Source organism: Lissotriton vulgaris, chromosome 3_1 (assembly GCF_964263255.1).
Source record: "Lissotriton vulgaris chromosome 3_1, aLisVul1.2, whole genome shotgun sequence".
Classification (NCBI taxonomy): Eukaryota; Metazoa; Chordata; class Amphibia; order Caudata; family Salamandridae; genus Lissotriton; species Lissotriton vulgaris.
In genome coordinates this window covers 1218757907-1218785212 of record NC_141689.1, presented here as the reverse complement: position 1 = coordinate 1218785212, position 27306 = coordinate 1218757907, and the positions used below count along the sequence as shown (strand labels likewise).

General features: G+C 40.8%; 1 protein-coding gene across 4 annotated transcripts in view; it reads left to right on the top strand.

Moving 5' to 3' along the window:
- PAX5 (paired box 5) overlaps nucleotides 1-27306 on the top strand; it is a 547862-nt gene that overhangs the window by 32609 nt on the left and 487947 nt on the right. The gene's annotated exons all lie outside the window — the stretch shown is intronic.

Genomic DNA, 27306 nt, shown 5'->3' with positions numbered 1-27306 from the left:
TTGCACCCATTCACACTCACTGACTCTCACTCACAATTGCTGATGTACAGGGGTCTCTCTGTTTTGACCTCCTGGCCTGTATTACAGCAGTGCTAGGGTGACAGACTGGGTGCGCACGCCCGTTTTTTGCACCTCCAGGGAAGAGGGTGCAGTTGCCTTTGCCGCCCTCCATTGTAATACAAATGGCGCCGGTGCATATATAGTGCAGGTGCTATCTTCAGGGGCATTCCCGTGCTAAAGGGGGAAATACTTTGTCTTTGTGCTCACACCATTATAAATGTGGGCGCAAAGGTAAGAGGCTGTCAGAAGGTGCACTGGCTGTGTGCCACAAAACAAAATGGCGCACAGTCAGTGTGCACCCTGAGGGCTACCACTGCAAGGGGGCGGAAAGGGGGGCCCAAGAGTCCACCTGGTGTTCCCCAGCTGCCAGGTACAGTCATTCAAGGCACCCACCTGCAGGGGGATAAGTGCCTCTCCTATGAAGTGCAAGCGGGTGCCGCCTGCAAAAAGGAAGACAGACCTCTGCTTCAAACAGCCAGTCCACCTTTCAAAAATGCACTACTAGTCCACTCATTGTTTGATTTACTGACTAGCGTGTCAATGTTATCCATTGCTTTGGTTCAGTAATCTCCCTTTTATAGAAACTGTTGTCCTACTTCCCCAATTTTCCAAGCTTAATTTTATGCAAAAATAGCGTAAAGATTTAAAAAAGTCCCATGTAACTTATATTTTCGAAATGGAATTGAAAGGGCAGATGTTATAAATTTCAACATTCGAAAAAAAATGCATTTTGTTAGACTGATGACTCAAGTGCCTATATGCTCACTCTGATTCAAATCATTTGTTTAAAAGCCCAAAAGTTAACACTTAGTATTCCCTTTGTTCTTTTACTTAATCTCTTTGAAAAAACAAGCATTGGAAAAGCCAGTAGGTCAGGCATTGGCAAGCATTTGAGTAAAATAGCAATAACGGTGGCATGTAGTTGTTTTCGAAAAAAAAGTAAAAAATGAACTAGTGGCAAAATAAATTAAAACAACACGAAATGAAGGCAAAGATTGGCCACAAACCATGGAAGTGAACTACGGCTTAGTCCGAAGTGCACATAAGCACAAACAAAATGCCATCACTCACAGTGAAACGAGGGAGGCTGAAGTGTACCCTTGCTGTTTGCTGTAATGGGTCAAATCAAAATGTGAATGACGAACAGACCAATGGCTCAAGCGGGCTGACAAAAAGACTATCTGTCTACATGGGTGTAGTTGTTATTGTGGCTTTTTGGGGAAAACTTGTGCCTCTGTTTCCAGAGAAGTGTCACGGGATTTATACGCAGTCATAGCTTTGTGGAGATTTACAAACATTTGCAAAGCCTTGCCACATGTATCTGCACTTTTTATTTAAAGTTACAATGTAGGCCATCCAGGGGGCGTGGGGTAAGCAAACATTTCCACCAAATCGCGTTATTAATTAATAATACTTTCAATTCAGTTTTTAAAACAAGCAGAGTCTTTACACAATTAAATTACAGTAAATATCCCTTCATCGAGCCTCCGGCCTATACAGTGGCAAATATTGTTCTCCAACTTCACCGACATAAAAAAAAATGTAACAAATGGGTCCACTGAATGACAAATCTTTTTTTTACTTTTCAGAGTAGAAGTAAGAGCTTGTTATAAAAAGAAGAAACTCTGAGCCAGTTAATGTTTTTATAGTTTGGTATTATTTGAAATAATCGTGTCCCGTCATGACATTCTGTTGTCTCTATAAGATCAGGCATGATCACCTTATAGTTGGGTAACACAACATTTGCTGGTGGTCTCAACCCAGGTCCGTATGTTATGTGTTCATATTTTTTTTTTAAACTGACACTCTAGCCTAGCATCCCAAATAAACCTGAAGATTTAATTGAAAAATAATCGGAACTCTTTTCGAGATCGCTGCAAGCCATTCATTCCAAGCATCTTCTAGACACCTTAGATCATCAGTATGGTGAAGTTTGCAATGTTTATCTCTGATTTGTGAATGAACGATTGTCCATTCTCTAGGAATAGATTTGTAATGTTCTGATGCAGGACCGTGTGAAGCATATATAATTAATAAACGCCTAGTGGTGTTATTTATATGTTGGGAAATCATATTACTGTACAAATTGTGTTGAATCACTTGAGTTTAGGAAAAAAAGGCCCTTGGAAAGCCCTCAGCTGTGTGTCAGTTTCAAGCAATCTTCTACCTACCACTGTCCATGGACATCCCATAGGCATCCCTAGGGTATCTTTAGTCAGACCCCCCAGGATATTGCGGCATGGATTAGGAAATTTAGCGGCACAAATATGGAAATTTAGCGGCACAAATATGGAAATTTAGCGGCATTTTTGCGGCACTTTATTTTACTCATAATCGTTTATTTTCAGTTTTGAAATCAATGGAAACTCTTTTAGCAGGTTATTTCACATTGAAATAGGTATCTGCAGCTCTACGGAAGCAAAGCTCCAGTCCTAACCTTGTAGGAGGGAGCTGTACTGAATCCAAGATGAGAGTCTGAGTCCACTCACAGAGTGGGAAGATTCAAAACTCATCCAACTGCTTTCCTCTCACACATGCATCCTCACCCAGTGTTCCCTGCAACCTACACACAGGATAGTTGGCTCTCATCCCCGGGTTTCAATAGTCATGCCCAAGGCAGGCGTCACGGTGAGTGTCCAGTATCCAGGTATATATTGCCCCTAATTCCTAAATCAGGTCTAATTCTAGTCCTACCCCAATAAGTGGATGCCTCCCTACAGTTTGGACACAGTTTTTGTCTGCTATCACTAAGGCGGAAAGGCGTGTAATTCTCAGCGCTGTTATTGATGGTGGTGGGTGCCCAGATCACCACAAATGATCTCAAATGGAGCAGTAACGTTTTGTTTCAGCGCAAATATGCATGCTTACCTCTATCACTCTGAAGGATTCACAATGTAAACAAGAAAGAAGAGAGATGAACTTACAAGGGCCTAAGTGAAGAAGAAATCCTTTTCCATCTTGACCAAGCTCCGTTTCCCAAGATAAAGTCCTTTGGTAATTTATGGGACCAATAAAATATAAAGTGTTGAGCTAAGTTCACAACCAATATTCAAACTTCACAAGCTGTAATATCTAGCGCAAGATTGTAAGAAATGCTCACTGCTCTCCCTGCCAAATGTTATATTTGTACCACAGATTCTCTCTTTTTTTAATAGGAGAGCTCGTTGAATCTCCCACATCCTTAGGAATCTCCATGAAAACACGTTTTAACATCATCTTAGTGTTTGTCACCCTGCCTCTCTTTTAACATTGGGAAGACACCTTGCTCTGGTGAGGAAAGTCGGAAGCACTACATTTGACTTCAAGTCTTTTGTGAGTAATGGACACAAGACACTAGGGGGTAGATGTATCAAGAAATCGTTTTGCACTTCTCTAATAGCGATTGGTAAGGAATCGCTATTAGAGAAGTGCAAAATGGTATGTATGTAGGAATTCTCTATTTTTTAGCGATTCCTTAACATTCCTTAATTGCGATTAGCAAATTGCTAATCGCAATTAAGGAATAATTTTCCCATTCATTTCTATGGGCCAGGAGGCCCATAGGAATGAATGTGCAGTAATTCTCAAATTGCGAATTCGCAATTTGCTAATCGCAATTTGAGAATTATTTCAAGGGTGCAGGGGTGTCTTATGGACACCCTGCTGCACCCCTGAAACTTACATGTGTGTGCATATGGCACACATACATGCCCTATGGGCATGTATGTGTGCCACATGCCACCTTCAAAATAGTGTTATTTTGTTGTTTTAAAGGATTTCGCAAATTAACACGGACCTCAAGTTCGTGTTAATTTGCGAGTCCTTAACCTAAATTCGCTACAAAAAAAAGCTTCATACATGGCATTTAAGGAATCGCACATTTGCGATTCCTTAAATGCTGATGCAAAATAAGGAATCGCAATTTATTGCGATTCCTTATTTTGCTAATCACACATACATCTCAAAAGATGCAAAATTTCAGTTTACGATTCGTTAAGGCCGAAATTCGCAGAATTTCGGCCTTAACGAATCGCAAACTGCTTGATACATCTAGGCCTAGATTTTAACTACCACATCACATGCCTGCTGTTACTTTAGAATGAGGTATGTTTTTATTTTTTCCCTAAACTATAGGTGATAATGGATGGATGGAGTTCCAAAGCTGCAGCAACAGATAGGAGAATGATAAGATGCTGGCACTGTGCTCCTTACAGCACGGAAGCAGGAATGTCATGGCTGAGTGTACCCTCCTGCCAGTCGGATGCTAAATTTCCTAGGTGTATACACATAAAGGGGATAATAACTGACGGTGTAGATATAAGGGAACATATTACGTTTGCTCCCTCCCACAAAATGTCCTAACAAGTGAGGGTTTTATCATATTAAGATCACCCCCGGGTTTCAACTGTTGCAAAGTAAATAGTGACATGTATTTCTAGACAGCCCAAACAGATTACACATTGTTACTTCTCTGATGGAGTGTAAAACTGCGCAGCGACACTCACTGAAACACTACCTAACTTAAACAGCTCGAACATTTTGGCCAGTCCCGCTCCCTTAACACTGTAATTGTTTGACTTTTGTGACCTTGAATGTCGGAAATATCTGAATGCTTGCTTCCTCATAGTAGGCATGGACAGGGCCTCAGTTCCCGTCTCTCGTCTGCACGGCGTGCAGCATTTATTTTCTTAACACAGGCGAGGAAGAAGTGCCAGATTGCAAGATGCACCTGTGGCGAGACACAAAGGCAGCCGTGTCCATCATCCTATGAAGCTCACTCCTCCGAACTTCATCATCCCATACGAACTCGCCAGTCACTGGGCCTTGTCAGTGAGTGATGTGGGTGGGGCTGACCAAAGCGAAGACAGAGGGATGAGTCTGGGGAGTAGGATATTAAAAATAGCAGGACTAGACTTTTCCGTTATCTGAAAGTAATCCGGGAAACCGGGAAGCAGTTGACTTACCAGCTGCACGACCGGCCCGGACTGATTGCTTTCCTGTGTGAATGCCTCATTAATTCAGGCCGACCCACCTGATCCCGGGAACGGCTGCACTTAAAATAACTTACAACTGAGCGTGTTCTCGGAGGCTAACTCCCTCACTGAATAAACTGCCACCTATAATGTTGCAGGAGGAAGCAGCTATTTGATGGCTGACTACGGCACGTAGTGACGTGCATGTAAACAGCCAATAAGAAGGCTGGTTTGCCGGGAGACCTTTTTATAGCGGCCAAAATACTAAATATCGCGGCCATCGCGCTACTAAGCAGATTTCGCGATTTTTTCGCGGATCGCGAAATCGCGAAATGCTGGAGGGTCTGTTTAGTGCCCTGGCACTCCTGAGACCCCCTAGATGGGGATAAACATCATCTGTATCTCCAGCATCAGAGACAGCAGGCTGATTAATGAACCGCTTTGCCAGGAAGAAACCAGACAGGAGTTTACTGCTTGCCTTGTGTGACAGGGTTGACATGGCCTCCATTTGAGGAACATCAGAGGTTAAACTGTGCCTCTATGCATCAGTGATACCATCATGGCACCATATGATGTCACTTCCTGTAGTTCCATAACGTTATTGATGGGATGGTGCCACGACTACCCTTATGACTGTTGCTAAAGGTTCCCAGATAATACTATTGGAGTAAGTACACTATTCTAACTTTGCATGCTCTAGTAAAGAAATAAAACGAAATTCTCTTAGAGAGGAAATACAGAAGTGTTCACATCAACATGTTTTACACTACTTGTCTCACCAACAGGTTGCAGACATCAGTCACACAAAATCATGCAAAGCGGCCCCAGACCCTACTAGTCAATTATAATATATACAAAATTACCAACTAGATACAGTAAAAAGCTTTTTCTTTAATTATATAATCAGATGTATTCCAAAAGCAATCAATATGCATAAAAACACAATGCATCAAGAAATAAAAAAAGGTTAAAAACACATTAATACACAGCAATATACATCAAACGAGAAACTGAAAAGTAATGTGCAACTGAATAGTGGCATCTATTCTAGGCTACTCCCTATGGAATTCCAAATTTTATAGATTTCAATGTCCACAGCCTTTCATTTTCTATTAGGCATTGATATGTTCCTGGGATGTAACCATATACAAACACAGGCGTCGACGCATTTCGGTGGTGTTATACAGTTTTAAACCACCCTTTTGAAGACTTATATTATATATCAGCCTCTTTATCAAATTGATACAATATTTTCCTCTGTTATGTCATGATAAAGAGGCTGATATATAATATAAGTCTTGAAAAAGGTGGTTTAAAACTGTATAACACCACCGAAACGCGCCGACGCCTGTGTTTGTATATGGTTACATCCCAGGAACATATCAATGCCTAATAGAAAATGAAAGACTGTGGACATTGAAATCTATAAAATTTGGAATTCCATAGGGAGTAACCCAGAATAGATGCCACTATTCAGTTGCACATTACTTTTCAGTCTCTCATTTGATGTATTTTGCTGTGTATTATTGTGTTTTAACCTTTTTTTATTTATTGATACATTGTGTTTTTATGCATATTGATTGCTTTTGGAATACATATGATTATATAATTAAAGAAAAAGCTTTTTACTGTATTTAGTTGGTAATTTTGTATATATTATAATTGGCTAGTAGGGTCTAGGGCCGCTTTGTATGATTGTGTGTGAGACAAGTAGTGTAAAACATGTGGATGTGAACACTTCTGTATTTCCTCTCCAAGAGAATTTCGTTTTGTTTACCTGTGGTACCCTGTCTCTTGGACAGTAGGGTCGCTCCCTTCTCTTTCTAAGTCTAGTAAAGAAATGACATCCTCTCCACCAAGTGCACAGCAAAATTATTAGTCTTCATCTGGATCTATTTACTATAGCTTCTGTCATGCAGAGAGCATGATGGATGTAGGGTTACTTTGCTCAAAGCAAGGGAACAGGAAAAACGATCTAGTGAGTAGGTGGCTCTTTTTTTTTAACCAACTGAGAGAGCATTTCATTTCTGTAGAAAGTGGGCAGTCATTATAACAAGGGCCAGAAAAAATGTAGGGGCCATGCTAATTTACTTTTTAATATTAATATTTAATATGTTGTCACTTTCATTAGTCTGTTTGTTACAAAGATAAATAATGTCACACATATTATAATCCATTAAATTGATGTATGACAAATTCATATATTATTATGTTTTATTGTATCCTCAGTTTTATATAAATGCATGTTACTCTCATTCCTTTTAGTTATATACTAGCAGCCCGTCCCGACGTTGCCCGGGTATGAATTGCTGCTGGCCCATAGTATATTGTTTTGTAGGATTTCGTTTTGATAGCATTTCTTATCTGTGACAGGCCTGTGGAACGCTCCGATTCACAGTGCACTGCTGATGCACTTAAGAGTGCGCGTTCAGTAGGGTGTGAACTCGAGTTTCCCTACTTTATTTTTCCTTGCACTATTATATAGCGAAACTCGACAACATGGCAGGAGCACAATTTACATTACAGAAGAACACATTCATTTGTGGTAGGTATGGGGAGACAAAGCGATTTGCCTGGAATCACAGGATGTTGAGCTGAAGCGGAGATTTGAACCTAGCTCCCCAGCTCTAAAGTTAGCAATACTAGAACTTGTAGCGGGAGGTGTGTCTAAAAGTGTATGTCGGTGCTGGTCATCTATGAGAGAGACCTGTGCATTTTTCAAATGGGTGGTGAAAAAATATGAGTATGTTGCTGTAGATGTGGGATGCCGTGCCACCAATGTACTTACCGGGGGAGGGTAAACACCCATTATTCTGCAACTTTCTTTCCGCATACCATCACTCCGCATACTTTCATTACGAAAGTACCATGACTCCGCAATGCCATTATAACGCTTGACATTACATTTTATATGCTTTTACCACGAAATTCGTTGTAAATGCATGAATGGAAAAAGCGTGTTTCTTTCTATGTTAGGATAAGGTAAGCATGGGTATAGGGGTATATGTTTTGGGGTACTGAGGTATATGTTATGGGGTGTTTGGGTATTTCAAGGGTTCATATATAGTTTTGGGTCATGGGGTACAGGGGTAGTTTTAGGGTTTAGGGATAGGTATGGGTTTTGGGGTACAGGGGTCTTTTTAGGGTTCAGGGCTAGGTTTGGGTTTTGGGGTATAGGGGTATTTTTAGGGTTCTGGGGTAGGTTTGCGTTTTGGGGTACAGGGGTATTTTAAGGGTTCAGGGCTAGGTTTGGGTTTTGGGGTACAGGGGTATTTTTAGGGTTCAGGACTAGGTTTGGGTTTGGGGTATAGGGGTATTTTAGGGTTCAGGGGTAGGTTTGGGTTTTGGGGTTCCGGGGTATTTTTAGGGTTCAGGGCTAGGTTTGGGTTTTGGGGTACAGGGGTATTTTTAGGGTTATGGGGTAGGTTTGGGTTTTGGGGTACAGGGGTATTTTAAGGGTTTAGGGCTAGGTTTGGGTTTGGGGTTACAGGGGTATTTTAGGGTTCAGGGCTAGGTTTGGGTTTTGGGGTACAGTGGTATATTTAGCGTTCAGGGCTAGGTTTGGGTTTTGGGGTACAGGGGTATTTTTAGGATTCAGGGGTAGGTTTTGGGGTACAGGGGTATTTTTAGGGTTTAGGGATAGGTTTGGGTTTTGGGGTACAGGGTATATTTATAGGGTTAAGATGGGTTAGTGTTTAAGGGTGTTGGGGTATTTTAAGGAGTAAGGGTGGGTTATGGTTATGGGGTGCAGGGGTATTTAAAGGGAGCAGGGTGGGATTAGCACACAATATAAGACATGGCATGAAGGGCGGAACGTACCACACACCCCCAGCATTTGTCACGCCCCCAACACACGCCCACAGCACAACGCAGACATGCCCACAAGGGACTACTTGGTTTGCACGGTTCTTTTACCTTTTAAATGTATATGGTGGGCGTCTGCATAGCCTATGTCCTTCTGCTGCAACTGCCCTTTCCAACGCTGTATTGGGTGTTGTGATTGGTGCTGTGGTTCCTGAAATTACCCGCCTCAAAGGTTTGGGCTCTCTCTTTATTATATTAGTATGGATCAGGCATTTAGTAGTCTTTGGTATTCTTGAATCAGTACTGTTATTTTATTACCATTTTGAAATAAAACATTTCCATTACATTTCTTCAACAGACATCATAACCACATATAGTTATAGGCTATTCACTAGTCGTGCACTTTAAGGTCTTAATATTCCTTTGTTTTAATATATTTCACCCATTCCATAAATACTTAAATATACTGTAATGACCTCAGGAAATATGTACCTATGGTCCACTTAATAGGTTCTCTTTAAAAACATGGTTTGAGAAATATGACACTGAAGAGAGCAGTTTCTTTAATAAAAGAGAATGTATTGGCATTTACATTTTTTATATTTTTGGATCCAGCCGCTCCCCAAGATCCACTAGTGTCTGTCGACACATGCCGAGTTTGCTTCGCTACAATCGGATTCATGCGTGTCTTGAACTTGTTTATCCATTTGCATGTACTCAGCAAGCAGACAAACCAATATTAGTACACGTAAACATAGAAATGTAACATAACCGAGCTCAAGTGGAAAAACTGTATTTCGAACCCGCCCTTTGATATACTTGTAACTGTATAAATTTACCAATGGGTCTGAAATGAGCACAACAAGAAGCTCAGATGGGATCAATTTTGAAGATAATTTCTTCCACAATTTTTAGGTATTTAATTTCTCCAAATTTACATATATTTCCCCTGTAACAAAAAAAACCCAATATGTTTCTTTTCACTTGTTTTATTCAGCAATGGTTCCATGAATTAGCAAAAGCTTGACCTCAAGATTGTGTAAAAACACTCTCCCAAGATTTTGAACAACAGACTTTCTGTCTTTGAGAAATGTTATAGTATCAGCATGTGAATATCGTATTTAGAGCTCTTGGGTGTCCCCTTAGCACTTTTGGAAACTGGGGGTCCATTCCACATGCATGTTGGGTTTCTCATTGACCTGAGTCATGGTACCCTGAGTCATTGCGCCAGTAAAGAGGCAATATGATTGCTCACTGTATTGTTTAGTGATGGTGATCTACATGCTTGAGTTTGTGTGGTCTAGCACTTTAACGATTTATTCATATCATGAGACATAAAGATTGTCCAACAATGTTAGTTTTGTTTTACTTTTGCCAGTTTACTAGCTTCAGAACTGTGTTTTGTGTGTGGTTGTGGAAGGTTTTAGCCATCGTCTTATTTAGGTTTGATGGGCGGATGGTTAAGTGAAGATGATGAGGTGCTAGACAAGCAGTGTTTTGTCAATTATATGTATAAAATGGAAGTTTACACGCATTTTTTTCTATTGTGACGCACTGTGCACAATCCTCACAATCTCTTTAGCCTTACCATTGGCAAATAGTGAGAAGTAGAAAAAACCAATGAGAGAGAGTTTGTAAAAGTGAGAGTGAGGGATTGATAGAGAGGGAGTCACGGGAAGAAAATAAATAAGAGAGTAGAAAGACAGAAGCCGAGAAAAAGGCAAATGCTATATTATAGAAAGTTCACAAAAGATCCAGTCGCTATGTTGAATAGCGACGTTTGTATGTAAGACCCCCTGTGACTTTGATTCCTCCCCATTAGACAAACAGAAACACAATTCCAACACTATGTTTTAGACACAACAGCCTTATATTTAAGGACTGCTGAAGATCATTCAAGAAAGCTCTAAGCTGTAATAAGCCTTTGGGCAATTTAATTTTCTATGGAAATGGAGTCCTAACTTCAATTATCTAGTTCAAGTTAGGGGTAGGTGTAACTTGCATAATTCTGTGTAGCATAATCGTGGAATTACCTAAAAATTCAGCAGAGGTTATGCTTGAAGTACATTAGAAGAGTAATTCTGCAGTTAGCACAAAATTGATGCGAGGATGCATTTTCCGCTATGAAATAGCACTAAATGCAACAGAATACAAATAGCCAGCGCAAGCTAAATGTGTTTTTGGGGTAACATTTTCCCCCAACTTACTACTGATATTTACCACTATTTTCTTAACTCAAAATGCACTCTCACATCCAAAATGAATATGAGGATGTATTTTGCCATAAGAACCAGCACTAAATGCAACCGAACACAAATAACTTGTAATCGTGGCCGCTTGCACTCGCTAAATGTGCTCTTTTTTTAGGATAGTTTCTTGGAATTACTCTTAATTGTGTGATGAGGAATAATCGCGTAATTATTGGTAATTCACTGGGCCAAAAGTAATGTGGAATTTCCGAAATGTTTCAGTTTACTCCGCCGTATTTGAAGTTCCACTAAGGCCTAGTTAAAGTGCGATTTTCAGCCCCCTTAGAAATGGAAACATTTGGTGATATTTACGATTGTCCCCCTTCACAAATCTTCATGAGTAATCAACAACTACTATGCAAATAATGTGTAAAACAAGGTACTTTGTCATACTTTGCCAAGCCACGTTTAAAATGTGTTTTTTCTATAGCAGTACCTAGGTTTCTTCCCACATCATAATGGGTAATTGACTTTATAAATTACTCCAAATTATACTCTTTTCAAACAAATAAGGGTGGGGAGGTAAGTTGGCAAGCTTGATTTGTGCAAGTAGGGCTATTTTTCAAGTAGTAATACAAATGTAATTAATTTAAAGTTACCGTGCTTTGGTGCTAAAACTCTGATAATAGGCAGTGCAGGCAGGCAATTTCAGCCATGCACATGCCTGCCACTCCCGAACAGCATTAAGCCTTGTTAATCACCCTATTTAACCCTTTCCGCGCTGCGCAAATTTTTGTGCAGTGCTGGCTTTTTATTGAGTGGGCGGAGTTCAGGCCTCCCCCGGCCATCCTCCGCACACGCCCACGCCCACCGTGACGTCTGACGGCCAGGGGTCGTCCGACGCACGCAATGGGTTATCATCTTTCAACATAACCTTAGAAAGCAGGCACCTGACGATATATCAAGATGGAGGTGAAAGGGTTTCCCTGTAACTTCTTTAGCTTTCCTGTCCTGTCCTACTTGGCTAACGGTATAGCAGGATTTAGCAAGCAGCCATGTCAGTCTAGGGCAAATAATGGCAAAGGCCCTCGCCTAATCTGTTTTCCCCAAACTGAAATTGACGCTGAGGCGTATGAGCCACAAGCCTAAATAACATGACATTCATGTTGCTAGATGAGTTCCACTTACAGATTAGTACCACATTATGCATGTTGGAATTCCAAATCTTTTCTATCCCTTATTGATGTATTGTATGAATTTCTATAAGCATAACAGGTCGGATAAGTAAAATTAGAAATCTGAGTGAAGAGTTATGTTTACTCCTGTTTAAATTTCCAGTATTTTTCAGGCATAGGTTCTGGATTCTATACACTATGTTGATTTTGGGTGGTACACCTAGAAATCCTGACTCTGTACAGGGTATTTCTACGCCATTTTCCTGTTTAAAATAAAAGTGTGATTCACTCTTCATTTATTTTTGATTTACACAGATTATATAATTACACCTATTTCTTGTAGGTCTATGTGTCAATGGGCATTGAGTGTGAGAAACTCTCTGCAAAGTTTTAATAAAGGCTTACAAAGTACGGCTTAGTGTGTGTGTGTGCGCGTTGAATGATCCCTTTCCTTTCCCATACACACCGAAGCCCACTTGTTCTCATTTACATTCTCTTGTGACTGATGTTTGGGAAATGCCTTTTCACCTTATGCATGTCCCACTTCTTTTTCAAAATTGGGAACCTTGGCCTTAGAGCAGTGTCTTCCTCTTCCAATGCTCCTAAGGCTAGTGACTGTAAGACTCTTTTCTTCAAGCTGCTATGCTATGTAGGTTTTTAAAGCGCATAACTATTGGAAGGCTTCCCAGCACTGAGTGAATCAGAAAGTGCATCCTTAATCAGAAGCTGATGCCTAATTAATTAATGATGGTAGAGTTCAGTTTTGAGCAATTTTCTAAAGTTTTGAGCAATTTTCTAAATTTTATCTCTTTGGGCTTGATTCTCAAATCTTTTGGTAAAGAGTTCCATAGCTTTGGGGACAGATAAATGATCTGTTCCCCCATCTGGGTCTGCAAACACATGGAACTTTCAAGACCCGTACATTAGAAGGTCGTAGACTTATACATGCTGATAAAAGGTCCCTAATCAAGGGAGACGCTCTCCAGTTCATAGTCCTGTACAAACAAAGGTCCTTAAACGTTATCCTTTCCTCCACTGGAAACCAGTGTAGGGAAGACAAAACAGTTTTGGGGAAGATTTTTTGGATAGCTTGTAGATGGTCCTTGCCACCACAATTTGAGCCACTTGCAATCTCTTGATGATCGATTTAGGAATTCCTATATTCAAGGAGTTTCCATAGTCCAGACGGGAAAGAATGAGTGGCTGAACAATGATTTACATGATTGTGGTGGAAGTAAATCTAAAACTTTTCAAATAATTTGTTAAAGTAGCAAAACATTGGGTCTACAGTTTCTTGGCTTGGACTTCCATTTTTAGAGAACTCTCCAATCACATACCCAGACATTTTATTGGGGAGAAGGTGAAGGTCCTAGGCAGTCCGGCCAGCCTAACGTTATAGGTTCGGTAAAATTATTTCCCACCATGATCAGCTCAGTATTTTCTCAATTTAGTTTTAAAGAGCAGTTCACCATCCACCTTGCCCCTTTCTCAAGGCACAGGGCCAACTGCTGAGATTCTGTCTTTGGTGCCAGAGAGACCACCATTAGTGAGTCATCGGCATAAGACACCAATGACACACCAAATTTCTTGACAATGGATGCTAGTGGTCGCACATAAATATTAAAAAGTATGGGCAGATCCCTGTGAGACCCCACACTTCAAAGAAATGACCTCTGAATAACAGGGATATGCCCAGAACTGAAATGACCTTTCATTTAAAAATGAAGAAAGCCAAATTAGGATCATATTTCTTCATCCTACTACCCTGAGCCTGAGTGCTGGTGTCTCATGATCAACAATGTCAAACAATGCCCGCAGATCCTCCTTATCCTGTTATGTTATGTTGCTTTGTATAGTGCACTATCACCGACACAGTATCCAGGCACTAGCGTAGGTGATTAGGTGTGTAGTCCTCATGGTGCTTATACAAATAGACAGGTTTTCAGCCTCTTAGGGACCTCAAGTTGTGAGGATAAGGCGTAAATGCGTTGAGAGCGGTTGTTCCATGTCTTGGGTGTGATGTAGGAGAATGAGAGACCTCCAGTTTTGCTGTTGCAGATGCAAGGAGTGTGTGCAGGTGAGAGTGAGGCAGAGCATAGGTGCCTGGTGGGTTGGTGAAAGTGTATGCGTCTGTTCAGGTATTTTGGTCCTTTGTTGTGTAGGACATTGCATGTGTTCATGAGAAATTTGAATTGGCTGCACTTGCGAATGAGAAGCCAGTAAAGCTTCCTGAGGTGAGGTGTGATGTGGGTGCGGCGTGGGAGGTCGAATATGAGTCTTGCTGTGTTATCCTGGATTGTCTGGAGTCTGTGTAAGAGTTGTTTGTAAATTGCAAAGTAAAAGAGTGTTGCCGTAGTCCAGCATGCTGGTGATGAGTGCTTGTGTGATGGTCCATCTAGTGTTCTGAGGTACTATTTGAAGATCATTTTCAGCATATAGGATGTGGACTCCGGAGCTGCACACTGTATTGGCCTGAACCGTCATGTTGAGCTTGTTGTCTTGGAAGATTTGTATATTTCTTGCATGGTCTGTCAGTGTTGTTCCTAGCTCTGAAGGCCACCAGGTGGACTCCCATGGGGCTGTCTTGTTGCCGAAGACCAGTCCTTCCGTCATGTCGGAGTTGAGCTTCAGGCAGTTTGTTTGCTTACAGTGTGCTACCATGGTCATGCAGTTGGTAAAGTTGGTTCCGGTGATGGTTGTCTTGTCTGTCAGCGAGAGAATGAATTGAGTGTCATCAGCGTAGAAGATGACGGTGAAGTCTTGTGGTCTGATATATAGACAAGGGTGTCATTTACATGTTTAAAAGGGTGGGGTTGAGGTACAATCCCTGTGGGAATCATATCATATCAGTTTCTTGTTCTCTGATCATGGATGTCATTTGGTGGTAGTCAGGGGTTGCAGCTGTGACCTCTATCTTGCTCCCTGCTACTCCTGACACTAATCAAGACGGCTACCTGACCAAATACACAGTCCTCACCAGAACTGACAAAGTAGTGGTGGGTAGGTTAGGGATGAATACTCTGGGGTTGGGTTTGTGTGTGAAGTTGCTGTAGATGTTTGCGATTTGATGAGGAAGAAGATAGGTTGCCGCAGAAGCGATGTTGTTCACAGTGGCTGAAGATGAGGCGAAATACTTGATGATCTAGAAGATCTCCTTGCTGCTGTTCGAGCTTCCTTTTATGCCGTCCACTAGTGCCTTTTTCCTGGTTTCTCTCATTTGTTGGTGATAGCGCCTGAGCGTAGTCTTGTAAGTAGTTCTGTCAGTGGTGTAGCTGTTGGTGGTGCAAACTCCATCATGTCAAGGGTGAAAAATACACTATTAACTGAATTAACCCAAAATCAACAGAACACTCTTCTTTCTGCATGGAGTTGAGAACATTGTGTGCCAGGCTTTGAAACTTACAACCCCACAGCAGAATCGCTCCACTGTATTCCCCATATCTGAGTGGAACTGCTCCACTGAAGTCCCTATCCCTGGTGCCCTTCAGTTCCAGTCTTCATTCTATTCACATTATTGCAGAACCAAGAGCCAACAACATATCCCATCCAGTGGTCCCTGCCATGACACCACTTGTAACCACAGACTTCTCTATTAAACTTGTGTTAAGTTCCAAAGCCTGATCCATATACTTTTCCCATTATGTTATTTCAGCATATTTATGTGCACTTCAATAATAGAAAGAATGCCTGCCCACCATTACACGTGATTGCCTTACCTATATATTTACACTTCAAGAATCCAATGGTATATCTTCTCAATATGTGGATACATTCCAAGCATTTTGTATTTGCACTTTAATGTGAATAGGGATTTTCTTAGTTTAAGTTTGGATATGTTTTGACTTCACGATAATCAACTTTTAACCCCAAAAGCTCACCCCAAAATGCACTGGAGCACCATGGTGGCACACCACCCTGTATATATTTCAGCACCATGAGATTATTTAGGAAGAAATGATCTATAGATTTTTTTTTAATTTATTTATTTATTTTAGGAGTTTTGTATAGCGCTTGCTGGACCCAAGGGCATCAGAGCTCTTCACAGCAAATACAACAATGTGCAAACAGATGATACAGGAGGAAGTTGGAAAATGGGGGTTAGGGGAGGGAAGGGAGCAAGAATATGGGTGAAGTGGCAGAGGAGAGGAGGGTGCAGGCCAAGTCTCCTGATCATCCGAGCGCATTAGACAATTAAACCGTTTATGCAAAAAAAAAGTGAAAAAGGTTTTCTTGATCCGAGTCATTGTCGATAGTCTCGAAATGTAGGTAAGATGGAGTGTCGGCTAAGGAGCTACCTGGGCTCTGTCAGTCCGCTCGAGAGCAGTCAAGGAAGAGGGTTTTGAGTAGGCTCTTGAATTTAGGAAACAATGGTGTTGTTCTGATGTGGGGTGGGATGGAGTTCCAGATTTTTGGAGCGTTTCCGGCAAAAGATTCGGTCATGCTTTTGTGCTTGTGAGTTTTTGGCGGGATGAGTAGTCGAGAGTTGGAGCTCCTGAGGTTTCTGGATTGGCCTGCCCTTTTGAGTTTGGCAGCCAGGTATTCCGGTTTGCCTGTGTGCAGGGCTTTATGCGTGAGGCAGGCTGGTCTGAAGTTGGCTCGCAAACCAACTGGGAGCCATCTGAGTTCTCTGAGAGCTGGCAAGATATGATCGAATTTCTTAATTCCACTGACCATTCTGGCTGCTGCATTGAGGGTTGTCTTCAGGGGAGTGAGGTGGGATTTTGCTGTCCCCGTCAAGGTAGCGATCCTGTAGTCTATTCTCGAGAGGACCAGTGCTTGGGTGGCTTGTTGAAGGTCTTTGGGTGGGAGGAAGGGTTTTATTTTGTATAGTAGTTTAAGGTTGAGAAAGGCACTTTTAGCGGATCTTGTGATGTGTTTCTTCATGTCCAGTTTTGGGTCTAGGGTGATCCCTAGAGATTTTACTGAATCCGCCAAGGTGAGGTTACCGTTGAGAGCATCAGTGGCTTTAAGCCATTCTTTGACTTGTGGGTTTTCATCTTTGTTGGAAATGAGGAGTATTTCAATTTTTTCTTGGTTGAGTTTCAAGTGGTAGTTTGTGAGCCAATGTTGAACCTCCTTGAGCGTGTTGTTAAGTCTCTGGATGTTGTCAATTGATGTGGTTTCCAGATAAAGCTGCGTGTAGTCTGCATATAAATGAAAGGGAATGTTGGATTTCCTGAGTAGAGAAGTAAGGGTTTCAATGTAAATGTTGAAGAACTGATGGGAAAGTACTGACCCTTGTGAACACCTCTGGTGACGGGGTGGAGGTCAGACTCGAAGTTTGCGATCTTTATTCGTTGTGATCGGTTGTGTAGAAAGGACGAGAACTAGTGGAGGACCGTCTCTTGTAGAGCGACCCTTTCATGTAGAACCTTGGCGAGCAATTTGTGATCAACTGTATCGAATGGTGCCGATAGATCTAGGAGGATGAGAAGGAAGCATTGATTCTGAGTCGTGTGACTTGAGTAGGTCGTCTATAACATTAAGGATAGCTGATTCGGTGCTGCATCCCTTTCTAAAGCCCGGTTGATGTGGATCTAGTAGATTGATGTTATCCAGGTGTTGGGTCAAATGTGGGAGTACACATCTTTCCATGATTTTGGACAAAAAAGGTAGGTTTGATGCAGATCTGAAATTATTCAGATCCTCAGTATCTAGACCTGTTTTAGCAGTGGCGTGACTTGTCCTACTTTGAGGCAGTCAGGTACAATTCCGGAGCTCAGTGAGCTGTTGATGATTTTGCACCAAAGTGGGGCTAGGACGAGCTTCAGGTCTTTGGCCAGTTGAAGGAGTAGCTGATCCAGAGTGTGAGATGAGGGCTTAGCGTTGGAGATTAGTTTGATTATCTCTGCTTCCTGGATGGGAATGAAGGAGGACCACTGTTTTGGAGAGTTTAAGGAGGTGCTAACAAGAGTATTGAATGTTTTGATCTCGTTGGATGGGGTGGGAGTTGAGCCAAGTAAGAGGTCAATCTTGGCGATTTTGTCATTGAAAAAGATTGCGAAGTTGTCGCATCTTTCTTCGGATGCCTGTGTTGAGGAAGGTATGGGTTTGGAGGTTTGATTCCTTATGATATTGAAAAGCTCTTTGGGTCGGTTTTTTGCGTTATCTAGCGCAGAACAGAAGAAAGCAGACTTTTTTTTCTTGATGTGATTTGTGTACGTCCTGCGGGCTGTTCGGAGTTGAACGCGGTGGAGAGCGGAGGGATTATTCCTCCAGATTCTTTCTGCAACTCTTAGCTGTCTTCTTTCTTCGTTGATGTCGGTGGTGAACCATGATCTGGAGGGGATGTTCCTGGATTTCTTTAGCTTCAGGGGGGCAATTTGATCCAAGGTGAGCATCATATTGGAGTAGTAAAGAGAGGTGAGTTTGGTAGTTGAGAGGTGGTCAGTGGAGTGAGGGAGCAGCGAGCTAATTCTTTCTTCTAGGTCAGGTCGCGGGATCTGGGCTGTGTTCCTAACCCATTTGGGGGGTCTGGCTTGGGAGTTAAATTGGTCAAGATCGGATGGTTGATGTGAAAGAGAACTATGCGATGCAACCAGCAGTTCTCCAGGAGGCAGAGATACATTTTTCGATGTTTGCTTCAAAACTAGCTAAGGTGATGCAAGGCTAAAAAGATGTTATCCTCTTTGTATGTTTCCAACAACTCAACAATGTTGCGAATTTGATAAATCAGAGTGTACAACCCTAGAGTGATCCCCAAATCTGACATATCTAAAGTAAACAACAGAACATAACACAATAACATTTGCAAAGCAACAGAACATCTAATTTAAACAACATAACATGAAAGAAAAAAAATGGAAGCCAGACAGTGCTTAATTTGTGCTGTTGTTTGCTGGGGCTTTGTTCCAACACTTACTTAATAACACTAGCACATCCTTCCATTCCACAACATGGCGGAGCTGTCTGTATATTTTTAAATACAGTAAATCAGCAGAGTGAGTAACAATACAATAAGCAAATAATATCAGGTTCCCATGCATTTTCAAAGCTTTAGGTGACGTGATGTAATACAAATTGTTATTTTTGTAGAAGTGTGAGGGTTAGCAGTTGGCATTGATACTACTATGTGGCAGCACAGGCATGGACAGTGGGGGGTACAAGCTGCAGTGACCACCTAAAAATATCTTGGGCCCTGCCACTTACATTTTTTACAAAACCACAACTGCTCAGGAATCATAGTATCACATTATTATCACATTACAATAATACAGCATAAAAAACAGCAGCACAAAAATTACATAACACATCATCAGCACTGCAAAGTACCAGACAACAAATATGTACAACCATTCTTGTCACACATCACGCCCTCCAGAAACGTGCTTTCATAATACAGCGGTAAAGGAAATGTGCAACAAGCACTGCCTTAGCTTACTACCAAGAACACGAAATGGAACCAAATAAAATCTTTGAAGTCTTGGCCTTTCCTATTGATCTCACTCTTGATGTTTTTGTTAATTCCTGCTTACTTTGACTGACACTGTTTTATATTGCTCCTCTTTCCCTTTTCTGAATTTCACCCTGTTGTTCTGGGTTACGGTCTGATATTGAAAAATAAATACCCTTTGCCAAAATTGATGCTGATGCCAACCATATGTACACATTAAGCACTGCTGTGCATAGGATGTGCACGTGGTACTCATACTAGCAAGCACACTTTAAACATCTTACTTTAGGGTCTGTGAAGTAAATGTCACCAGAATCACGAGGCCCTGTCTAAGTGCTCTCAATGGAATTGGAACCCAGTTCAGTAGATGTTAAGATTAGCACCATAGACCAGTAAATCACATTGACGACTAATCCCATTTTTGTGCTTCAAACTAGATCACGGAATGTAATAGATGGAGGATCCCTCTTTTGTAGGGAAACATAAACCACATACTTCTATGGAGAAATAAGAGTGGAGGCACTGTACCGCTTAATCAAAGGTGCATTTGACCTGTTTTCAGCTATTGGCATAAATTCTGCAAGTGAAATTTCCACAATTGGCATGCCACCATCATGATGGAGCTGGAATATGCTATGGAGTTATTTCGGGGAGCCAGACTCTAAACCAGAATCAATCTGTAGCATGTTAAAAGAGGAAGAAACATACATTACTCTAAAGTTGGTAATGCACATAGTAAATGTGTGTGGAATGTTTCCTTAATTTTCAGAAATCCCTCATTTTGGATTTTCCAGACTCTGATTCATCGAAACCCGTTTATATTTTGGCAGACCATCTCTAATCTTAGAAGATTAACATAGAAAGTGTTGATAAGGTTGGTGGCTGCGTCTAAAGTCATACTTTGATTTCGGGCAATAGAGATTAACAATGCTACAGTGGAAATTATGCTCTGATATAGTCATTTTCTGATTCGTCAGAGAACACCAGTTAACAGCATATTAGACTTACGTTAATTACATTTTAATTATGTTGCTGAGCTATGCTCCACTCATATGAGGTTTAGCAGTGTCTACTTATGGTAACCTTAGGGACATTTAAGCTTTAAATCCTGCTTGTAGTACAAATGTTTAACTTTTTACTTTACTTATCCAACAATCAAAATAAGATAACTATAGTGTAAAATTCTATCGGGGAACCTAATGGGGTTTATTTTCCCAAATCTTCCTCTGAGTTCCCTACCATGCAGGAAGCAGGTAATGTTTCTGCTCATTGAGTCTCTTTGTCATGCTGCATTATCTGTGCCAGATGTCCACAGACCTGCCAGCACACTTGTAGGCGACACAATTGCATGAACGTTGCCGTATGGAGAGTCCATTTAAGTTGTCAACAATAAATAGAAATTTCATAGTTGATTATTTCCTCAACTACTAATTAGAGTGGAACACTGTCTTAGTTTGCCAAATACTGTGTCATTGTATTCACTGCTGTCTCGTAAAAGATGAATGCTGACAGAAAGAGCCTTGTATTTGAAAAAAATGCTATTGGTTGTACAATGCCAACGTGTTCAATTATGTCCTCAAGTCTACTCGTCAGAAAGTCCTCTGATACTGTTATATGTTGTCACAAGTTCAATTTTTTTAATTCTTTTTTTTAAAAATTAGGATCCATGTATTGTATTATTATAAGTATATAAGTTACATTTTTGTTCCCAGCTGACACTGTGTCTCTGATATCTCACTGTCTTGGTAGCAAATCATTTACTGGTGGCTCAAGGAAAACAGCAACATGCTTCTTTTCTGCAAAAGAGAATTTGGCTCATTGCCATTTTGTACTGTTTTCTTTCCTCTACCTTTAGCAATGCCAAATGAAGCATATACATATCGGTGTTACCGTTCTACGAAGTAAAGAGTTTACAGTTCATAACTATTCTAAATACGGCACCTTACAAAAACGTTAATATTTGATCATTGCCACATGTAGTTATTCAGCTGCTGTATCAGTCAGTGATGTTCTGTGTTATGAGCTAAAGCATTTTTGATTTTCTGATTCATCATAATGTGCTTTGAATGTTCTCATGCTGGGTCGTAGGAGCAGTAGTTGCTTGGATCAAAACAGTATAAGTTTTTGTATGCAATGGTATTGAGGCTTGGGTGTTCTCAGTACCATCTCTTTGTCTTTGTTATAGCTGTTTAGGTAAAAATCTACAAGTACCCCACCATACATTACTGGAGAAATCCTTAACTTGAGTGGATGTCCTAAAATAATTTGTATGTATTAATTTGTGATGTTCAAACATAATTGTAGGAGTCCAGAGGATTCTCCCATCTCTAGGCGGTGTGTCAGACAGCGCCACTTGACCCACCATGGCATGACCATTCTGTTACAGATCTCCAAGGAGACACATAACGGGTTGTGCATTCACTCTGTAGTTGGCTGCCTGCATTAGCTGATACACATACACCTTCCAAAAATAGAGGATTAGCAAGCACTGACATCTCATTATTAAGACTGGAGCAAACTTCTCAGCAGCATTTCCTATAAAGATTGGTCTGGGACCAGCCGCCCCATGGAGATAAGAAACAGGATCATGGAAACGATATAGGAACTTAAACTGGACAAGGCAAAATCTAGTATATGCCGCCAAACGTGAGGTACCTCTGGCCAAGATTTTCTTTCGGTTTCAATTTGTACTTTTCTTTGCTATAAAGAGAGCCAATGTGCCTTGCAATGAAAAAATCCAAAAAGATTGCATTTTCTATAGAATTCAATTACGAGATAAAGTATTAAATGGGAGAAAAAGTGTGATGATTGACTGCATTTTTCAGATATTCCGATGTAATACAATCTCTCAAGTATTGCAATATAACCACTTCATAGTCAGTGAAATACAACAAACAGCCTACAGCATCAAGTTAGGGATGTATACACCTCTGGGCCGAACCCAGATGGGATTGACCCGTTCAATGGGTGACCCAAAAATAGTCAGTGGTAGAGTTGGCTTGCCAGTAGCCTACTTTATGCTTATTGTAATCAGTAGTTTTCCAAATTGTGTTGTTCAAGCCTGACCTAAAAACAAGGGGCCTCATTTATGAAAAGTGACGCATCGCTGCGAGAAAACAGCGATGCGTCACTTTTCATTGCGACCTCCTTGCGACCCCAATGATGCGTTATATTTACAATATGACGCATCATTGCGCAAGGAATTACAGATACGTCAATATTTCTGACGTATCTGTAAGCGCAAAAGTGACGCATTGCTGGAGTGTGTCACAAAAGTGACGCAACTCCAGCAATAAGTCCTTTCACATGGGAAAAGCCCCATGTGAAAGGGCTTGCGTCAGTCTTACGCCTGCTGTGAGGCATGCGCAAGATTTAGACGCAACAGCGTCCTAAAAGTGACGCAGTGAAATCTCATAGATTTCACTGCGTCACTATTATGAGGCTTTTTGCGAGGGAACGCCACCTCTGCATACATTATACCTGACGCAGGTATAATGTAGCGCAGGGGTTTACAAAGTGACGCATCTGCTTAGATGCGTCACTTTGTAAATAGTGCGCAACAGGAGGCATGTTTTACGCCGCCGATGCATCACAAAAAGTGACGCACCAGCGGCGTAAAAGTGACGCACAGCCTTATAAATGAGGCCCAGGAAGTTTAGCTACTCAGGCAAATTTGTATTTTAGCATTGTTCACAACAGAATGTAAAATGTAATTTTAATTTAATTTTTTATAAGTCTTTTTTTTATCCAACAAAGCAAAACACAGAAAAAAAGATACAAAAGAGACATAAGTTGTCATTACCACCCTCCTTCCGTGGTGGTTCCCTCCCCCCACCCTCTTGATCCAAGCAAGAGACCGAAGAAGAACTGCTCTTTTTCTATTTTTGAATGTCTAGTTGCTGCCCCTAAATTCACGGTGCCCAAGAAGGAATGTTTAAAACAAATTCAACAGTTTTTTCTATTTTTTTTTCTTTTTGAAATTGAAATTTAAATGAAAAACTAGCACAGAAAATAAACAGGACAAGAAATATATATAATCCTTACATGAACAATTTTTAATGAGCACATTAGCATAAAATGTCAGAATGAAGGCGAGCATTTGAATTGACTGCAATAAAATAACTATATGGAGCAACAGTGATTGTCACCAGAAAGGTGTAATGTAAAGAGAACCAATAAAAGGCTGATGTTTTACAGACATCTAAGAATAAGACTATAAGATATCAAAAAGACATAAAAGATCAAGAGGGAGTCAGTCCAAAGCAAGCAGGAGTGATTAAACTGTGCAGTCCATGGGGCACACATCCTTGTAATCCACAGCTGTAGGCTAATCTGATCTATTTGGTATAAATGGAAACTACTTTTTAGCCTGATGCTGTATCTGGCCTACTCAGTGTTTCAGGGCCTTGAGCACAGCTCCGCGGTCCAAAGTCTGAGTACTCAATTCCTTACACACACTTTAAATTTTATAGTTATGGCACTTTATTAAAATTAAAGCACAATGTGATGTTTGATAACTGCATGCAGTGGATTATTTTACCAAAGAGGCCATGATTCGGTAATCACCACTGTCAAAGTAGATGTTTGCTGTTCCCTTTGTAACCAGGGACATTAATGTCAAGGGCTATTCTAAAACTCTTTAAGGTCAATATTAACATTCTATTGCTGCATCTATCTATCTATCTATCTATCTATCTATCTATCTATCTATCTATCTATCTATCTATCTATCTATCTATCTAGCTATCTATCTAGCTATCTATGTATATATCTATCTATCCTGGGGACCCCAGCCACAGAAATTGATAATTATCCTACTCCTTTTCAGGTTTATTTAAAGGGAAAGAGTCAAATGAAACAGAGGTCATAACATGTTAGGAAAGTTGTAAATATAACACTCTATCAAGGAGGAAGGGTTTAAATAGTGCCTATATGCTGCAGCAGTGTAGAAATTGGTGGAAGGAATGTCTGAATGAACATCAGACACTGTCTGTTGTTTGGACCTCATTCCAGTCCATCAGTTTCTATTCACTGCCTCTCTTTAGGTAGAGATCAACCATATGTCAGTACAGTTTGGTCTTGTCCCTGTAGGAACAATTCAGCTCTAATTGCTTGACCATGGGGCTCTAAATGGAAACACTAGCAACTCACACCTGATTCGGCCTCCTTGGGCTTCCATCACTGAAATGCAGCTGGAATCCTGGGGCAAGGTGAACATGGAATCCACATCTGGTCACACCCCTCACACTTAAAGCATCCACCGCAACAACTCACCTATTTGCTGACTGTGAAATGCTTTGTACATGTGCGTACAGCACTCATATTCTTATGTAGTGTATATGACTGAATAGGGGGTGAGTGCATATTTAATGTATGTGTTTTGTGCTTAGGAGTGAGCATATGTGCTTTCAAGTAGGTGAATGAATAGAAAATTATGTGAGGCTTTTGACCGTGCATTAAGTTGCATTTCACACTTTCCCTGAAGTGAATTTTGCTGTATAAAAATGTTGCCACGGATTAACTCACTATGTCATGTAATGTTATCAACACAATGAGTGGTAATCATTATGGGTTCAAAACATGCCTTTCTTGACTTTTGTTCTGTTTTGCACACAAACACTTTGGTGCCTATTCACAAAGGCATTTTAGAGTATGTACAGATTACACAAAGTAGGTTCGTAATCATCTAAAATGGGAATAAAATGAGACTAACATTTGAATAGTCTTAGACAATTAGTTCAAATGGAAAGCACAGTCCCTCGTTGCAATTTTACTAGTAGGGAGTTGAACATCTTAAGCCGATTCATAAAGGCAGGTTGGAGTGCGTAAAAGCGTACTCTTTTAGTACTACTTCCGACATGCAGAACTGTTTTTGTGAATCAGTCCCTATGTTATTCTTTTATTCTACATGTGCATGCTAGTGTCTCATTCCTTTTTAGGTAGGTGCATGCATGTACATTATTGCAACCAGGAAACCATGAACAACATCAATAGAATCAATTTCCCACAGATAAGGCTTCAACTGGTGGAATACTACTGAATTTTTATGATTGAAGTTTAAAAATAAAAATCTTAAGCGGTGGCCAGGTTTGTGCTAAGCTTTGTTTACTGATGTCTTTTCAGTGAAGGAAGCATGAACACACAATACAAATAGGAGCATTAATAATTATTTGGACTTTGCCATACAACATAGTTTCAATTTCCCCAAGGATAAGGGCCCAAGGATGAGAACGTTTATAGATTAATATTTTGAACTTGTCGTCTAGTGGATAACTTGCTGTACTTGTAGAGCAGAGGTTTTAGTTCTTATTTTTACATGGTTAAATTAATGTGTTATTCTTGTCAAATAACTTCATCTCCCTGTGCCCTAAAATATTGCAAGCTCATTTTTTTAAGTGTATTGTTTAGTACTGCCCCAATCCCCTTCCCCCATCCCTGTCTCTTCATCATCCAGCCTCAACTGGATGCTACAGTCAAATGCAGTTCTTCACATTTGAGATGCTTTTCTTCAACAAAAATGATTATTATAAATCACCCTATCATTTCTTGAATGTGCGGCTACACTATATTAAACACCAGAAACAGAACACAAAAAATGTCAGGTGCTTGGAATAAAATAAGAACACCATGTGGTTGTCTCTGAATTTAAGGATATTAACAACTATAAAAGGTACAATAAAAGAAGGAATAATTCCTTCAACCATATAATGGCATAGGTCTGTGAGCCTTCTGCCTTACAACCATACACAGTACCTAATTTCTTTACTTCTACAAAATCTCTGTAAACATGATATCTGTGTTTGCTTTCTCTACAACACATTTGAGAGATCATGTTCTGTTGAAGTCATAGAAGGCAGAGTCATCATTTCTTTAAATGCAGGTACGTTTTTATGAAACCGTTAAAGCGGGTTGCATCAATATCGAATGGAGTGTAACCGTGCATCATTTACCACTTTGATGTATGCCGCACTCTATTTGTAAGCAACATTTTAGCTTTATATAGGTGCGAACAACAAAAATGAGGCCTATCCACAAGCTACATTTTGTAGTGCTTAAATCAGTACTACTAAATAAATACTACATAATGATTTGCCTCACTTATCTTTCTGTGTGGAGAACTCAGCCATGGTGTGCTTATATTTCCGGATAAGAAGGATTTCGTTTTTGTATCAAATGTGTGAAAAACAATTGCTAGTCACTGCAAAATATTAAATACCCTGACCCCATAGGACAGTTGGAGGGTTCCCACAGGGACCACGCTGGGGGTTTTAAAAAAATGTTAATTTTGCTGCGAAATCAAGGGTGGACCTGCAAATTTGAGAAAAAAAAGAAGCGTCAGCTCCCGGGGGCACTGCTTTTTAATTATGCACGGGATGTCCATGCGGCATCCCTTGTGCCCCAAACACCGTGGTAAAATAATGTGGTTGGGTACGCACAGCCCCAGGGACTGTCACCTCCCCCGGCTTAATTTGAAAGCAGTGCAGGGGGGCTAGTGAACCCTCCCTGCACCCCGGGGGCCGCCATCCACCCAGGGCTTTACTTTCAGTGAATGCGGGGGCAGAGACCCCTCCCACAGCCCTGAGGACAGCCACCTCCCTGGTGATTTTCTTTAATTGCATGCGGGGGACAGTGGCAAAGCTCCTTCCAAGTTACAGCAAACGCTCTGCTTCCAGCAAGCGAGAGCTCAGAAATGCTCTTGCTTGCTGGAAGCAGAGCAGAATTGCTTTCAGACA